Here is a 5,733-nt window from a genome sequence, read left to right as displayed (position 1 = left end):
AATGATAAAAAGCTATTGCAAAGGGTGACTTTTGGAAGAAAGAAAGGAACAATAGACTTTCAGTGCCATAGCTGACTGTAATTTATTTGTTTAGGCGTAAGTCATTAAAAATATTTAATTTACATATTAAACCCTTAAGGGGTTTAAGAAAAGGCTGAGAATGATAGTTGGGAGACAAGTTTTTGAGTAGAACACACTAAGGAACCTGCAAATAAATAAATTACTCTTAAAAGTGAAATAACCCTTGGTAGCATTGGGAATAATTCTATGAGAAATACAAGTAATAAATGCTCACAGGATATCAAGAAATGTTTTTTTTCTTTTTAAGCCTTGAGAGGAATTCATTGAAGGGGATATTAGATGATGACAGCATATTGGTTGGGGTTGTGACTGGAAACCAAATACAGCTCAAATGATTCAGATAAAGAGAAATTGATGCAATAGTTCTTAACTGTGGCTATACATTGGAAACACTTGGGGAGCTCTAAAAAATACTGATGCCTGTATCCTGCCCTTAGAGGTTCTGTTTTAGTTGGTCTGGTTTGTGGCCTGACCATTGGAATTTTTCAGAGCTTCCCAAAGCTGATTTTAAGATGCAGCCTGAGTTGATAGACAACTGCATTAATGAAAGGACTACTTTCGAAGTATGGGCAGTGTAAGAAGTAGAGGATGGTAAGATATGGATACTAGAAACAGGGGAACTATTACACTTAGGGCCAAGGAAAAAGGAAACAATAGTGAGACACAGTGAGAACTGGGCAAGTGAAAAAGGCATCATTTTACCAGGGCTGCAGCTACTTTCAGGCACAGTGCTAGAGCAGGATGTATATATACACAGATATCTTTCTTTTTCTTGCTGTAGGTAAGCCTATACAGAAAGAGATTTATTTTAAGAGATCAGTTCATAGGAGTATGGAGCCCAGTAGGTCCTAATTCTGCAGGATGGGTCTGCAGGCTGGAGACCCAGAAAAAGCCTCTGTTGCATTTTAAGTCTGAAGGCTGTCCACTGGCAGAACTACATTTTATTTGGGGGAGGACAGTATTTTGTTATATTCAGGCCTTCAACTGATTGACATGGAGAACAATCTGTTTTACTTAATGTCCACCAATTTAAATGTTAATTTCACCTAAAAATCATCTGGGGTGCTGGGTGGCTCAGTTGGTTAAGCATCTGCCTTTGACTCAAATCCTAATCTCAGGGTCCTAGGATTAAGTCCTGCACATCAGGCTCCCTGTTCAGTGGAGAGTCTGCTTCTCCCTCTCCCTTTGTCCCTCTTCCCTCCTCTCGTGTGCATGCTCTCTCTCTTTCAACTAAATAAAAAATATCTTTTAAAAAAATTAAAAATAATCTCACATAAATATCCAGAATAATGTTTAATCACATATCTGGGCACTGTGGCCCAGCCAAGTTGACAAAATTAACCATCACATGGGGAGGGGTTGGAGAAGTAGTTCAACTACTTTCCTCTCTCCTTCCTTTTGGCCAAAGAGCCTCAAAGAGAGAAGAATGGATAATGAATGTGAAGGAGAAAATGGGAAATGTCCTGCATAAACCATCTACTCATTTATCATAGCTTTAAACCTTATTCTGGAAATGCCTTGTTTATTGTTAAAATTCCAGTTTGGTTAGATGGAGCTATATTATGACATATTTGAGTTTAGTTTTTAGAAAGGTATACTAATGTTCTAGTCATTTCTAAAATGATACTCTTATGAAATTTTCTGAGATGGTTTCTTTTTAGACTAGAATAACATAAGGAGACTTCTGGCACAAGCATAAAGGGGTGTGTGTGTGTGTATGTGTGTTAAATAAAATATGGAATGTTTCACAAATTTGCATGTCATTCTTGCCCAAGGGCCTTACTAATCTATCATTCTAATCTTAGTATATGTGGTGCTAAAGTGAGCACATAAATGTGATTTTTATTAACCAATAAGAACAGTACTGAAATTCATTCTCAGTTTAAAAAGAGATGCTGTCTTCTTAGATTTTATATTAGGTGGTATCAGTATTTGTTTTGAGATTTGATTGTTTTTCAGATTTAAAAAATGTTTTATTTATATTATGTATTTTGAAAAACCAGAAGGAAAAGAGGTATGGGTATAAAATATGAAGATGTAAATGGTATTTGCTGTACAATCTAGATGGTGATTATAATAATTTATATAAGAAATGATAAATGTCTGAGTAAGCAGCCATAGAAATGGAAAAGATAGCTTTAAGTCCTGTGATGTTTAGTCTCGCAACCTCACCTGTTTCTTGCTTGTGTGGTATAACATACTACATAAATAAATGGAAAAATAGTATGTTGATATTGATTTATCTGGAGCACACTGAAGTAGAGATACCTGTGGGCAAAGGAAACATATTTTTTGAAACTTGGAAAAGTGCTATGCGGTTGATGTGTATTGGCTGAGCAATCATTGTATATTGGGAGAAATAATGGCAATAGAGAGGCTGTTTTAGAAAAGAGGAGTGTACAGAGGAGAACAAGCATGGCTGGTGCTCTGGGAACCACTAAATTTAAGAGATACGTAGAGAATTAAACAAGGAATACTCAAAGAGGTGAGAGAAAAAACTAGAAGAGAGTCAAGAAACCCAAACAATGAGAGGATCTCAAAGATGAGGTAGTATAAAGTGATTAGGAAAACAATGTTAACTTCAGTGAGAATAGTTTCAATAGGTGGGATAGAAGCAGCAGGCTGAAGAAAGAATGTGAAATGAGGGACTGAAGATAGTGAAGGCTGATAATTCTTTTGAGAAACTTGGCTGTAAGAAAAAGGAGAAGGAAATGGAGCAGCAGCTAGACATGGTGAATGGAATTTTCTTTCTCCTCCCACACCTTCCTTCCTTTTTCTCTTTCTTTCTCTTTTTCTTTCTTTTTTTCTTTTTCTTTCTTTCTTTCTTTTTTTCTTTCTTTCTCATTCCCATTTTCCTTCCTTCCATTTGCTCTTTTCTTTTTCTTTTAGTGAGACAGAAGTGTTAGGATAATGGTTTACAGTCAAAGTTTAAGATTCTGTACTTAAGATTCTTGAGGTTGACTAGACCCATGGTATGTCTTTGGAATTACAATGTGGAAGTTGAATGGAGGCAAAGATTTTTGGAATAGAAAAGATCAGTTAAGTAGCTCAGACGTAGGGTTAGATGTTGGATAGTTAAGGATGAAGGCTGTAGGTCAGATGACAATGTTCTCATTAATTGCTGGGGTATCTAAAGATGAGAAGATGAGAGCAGCAGGTTCAGATAAATGGATGTAAAGCTAGACAGCATGAGCTTAAAAGAGGCTTCTTGAATGAAAATAAATGTGCAATAAACAGGAAGTGACAGTAGGAAGCCAAGAGGATGCCATCTCTGCCTCCAGGGTTGAGATGTTCATGTTGATTTACGGGAGAATGTGCAGCCTATGCTAGAAAAGTCCACATGAGAAGAACTGACTTTCCATCAAAGTTAGTTTCTGCTAAAAAAGAGCATACAGGGCATGCTCTGTGAGAGGTTAAGGATTTAAAGATGTAGAGAATTTGGATTTTATTGGTTGTTTTTGAGAATGGAGGACTCCAAAGGTCCCGGACAGCAGAAATGGAAGCATTTGGAGAAAAAGGAGCAGAGGGAAGATGGAACACTAGGACTAATGAGTTTGATCTGTAGTGTCTAAGGTGGTTAGTGACTTAAGAAGTTGTGGGTTAACCAGAAGTGACATAGATAGGATGCCATGTAATTAGTGGAAATTTGGTCTTAAAAATTTTTGATAGTGGCACATACCCAAGTTTTCAGAAATCTGATTTCACAGATATTCTCTTCCCTACTGGCACTGGCTGAAGCATCCTGCCAGGAAACCATGGAGACCATTAAGGTCTCCTGTTGCATCTTATCTTCTAGCATGTGCCAGATAGGTCCAGGCTTCAGGAAGAATGAATAGTTATTATAGTTAGTGGCAGTCAGTATAGTAAAGGTGACTAAATGTGGTGATTCCATTTTGCCCACTTCTCCCTCAGTGCAACCTATAGGAATCTGAGAGATGCCTGTGAGAAACCTGTGGTTGATCAATAGGATTGTTGAGGAATGCTTATTTCCATCTCTTTCTCCACAGGAGTTAGTTGAAATTCCCCAGTAGCCTCATAACACAGAGTTAGTCCCTTTCAGTTCTAAGAGGGAAGAAGTAGGGATTTTCCAGAAGGAAAGGAGAATCCCCTGTTACAGTCCCACTATTGTTCATGATCATAAGAAAAAGAGACAAAATTCTTAGGTCAGAGTGTAAATTTTCATACCATAGACTAGAACTTCACAGGGCATGTGTGTTTATACTTCAAATGCTGTCGCCTCAGAAACTACATCTGGGAGTTTGTATTACTTATTGTAGGTAAGATAAGGTAAGAATTCATTCTTACCTAACAGATTGTGGTTCTTTTTAAAAAATTATGTGGACTTATCTTTTTTTTTTCAGATATGACTCAGATGGTACTTACTTCTTCTTCTTGCTTTTTACTTCTTGTTCTTTCTCGATTTCTAAGTTGGGACTGTGAGAGCAAATACTTTGGTTAATTCAGGCAATATTTCCAGGCAAGGAAAGTCACTCCTATCAAAAGCCATTTCATAGAATCCACAAGGGAAACATACTCCTATTGTATTTGAGATGATATTTTGGATCTCTGGAGTCTATTGAGGGCTTGCTACTTTCAGGAAGTCTTGGGCATTGGTTTATGCTTAATTTCAGTCAATTTCAAGACTAATCAGCTTCCCATCCCCACTCTTCAGTCCAGTGGCAGGCAGCTGTGCACATGTTTCTGAATCAGCTTGCACACAGTTTGCAGGAACCAGAGTGGCAATAAGAACCCTGTCCTCCAACTGTCAGGGGCCTGTGCTCTGATAGCTGATTGCTGCCTCTGATAATGGAGATGCAAACACAGAGGTGGGTTGCTATTGTTGCTATACCTCTGTCTATCCTTGGAAGCTCCTTGCCTTTCAGCTAAAGTGACTTCTACGAGATTTAAAGGGCTGGCACATTTCCCCCCCCACCCTTAATTTGCCCCCCCTTTTTTCTATTTTCAGGCCAGACATTAAATACTAGGGTATTCGAAATCAATCATATTTATGGGGGAAATTAGAAAGTCATCATGCATGCCCTAGGAAAGGTGCAGACTGAGAAAAGACCTTGTAAGATCATAAGTTCACATGTCATACTGATCCTTGGCATAGAGACAGCCTGTAACAGTCAAAACAGAACTAAACACCCCAGCAAACCATGGGGGAGGGGGAGAATATAATTTTCATGATTATCACATATTAGATTCAAGTGTGTAGCTTTCAAATTAAAATCACAAGTCATACAAATAAATAGGAAAGTATGTCCCATTCAAAGAAAGATAACAAACCAATAGAAACTTTCTCTGAGAAAGACCTGATGGCATATCTACTGGAAAAAAAAAAGCCTTATAATAACTTTCTTAAAAATGCTCAGAGAACTAAAGGAATATATGGAAAAATCAAGAAAATGATGTATGAACAAAATGGAACTATAAATAAAAGATATAAAGCCTAGAAAGAAATAAAAAAGAAATTCTGGATCTGAAAAGTTTAACAACAGAAAAGAAAAATTTGTTAGAGAGATTCAAGGATAGATTTGAGGAGGCAAAAAAAATGAATCCATGAACTTAAAGATAAAACAATTAAGTTATGGAATCTGAGGAACAGAAAAAAAAAGTTGAGGAAAAATGAACAGAGCCTAAGCGACCTGT

At 37.2% G+C, this 5,733-nt stretch overlaps 1 pseudogene; it reads right to left on the bottom strand.

The window, feature by feature from the left end:
* Positions 1-1,810: 1,810 nt before the first annotated feature.
* Positions 1,811-1,910, bottom strand: LOC122905763 (annotated as a pseudogene).
* Positions 1,911-5,733: the final 3,823 nt, after the last annotated feature.

The sequence above is a fragment of the Neovison vison genome, chromosome 4, assembly GCF_020171115.1.
Source record: "Neovison vison isolate M4711 chromosome 4, ASM_NN_V1, whole genome shotgun sequence".
Lineage (NCBI taxonomy): Eukaryota > Metazoa > Chordata > Mammalia > Carnivora > Mustelidae > Neogale > Neogale vison.
The sequence above is the reverse complement of the archived record's forward strand: the minus strand, read 5'-3'. Positions and strand labels throughout refer to the sequence as shown.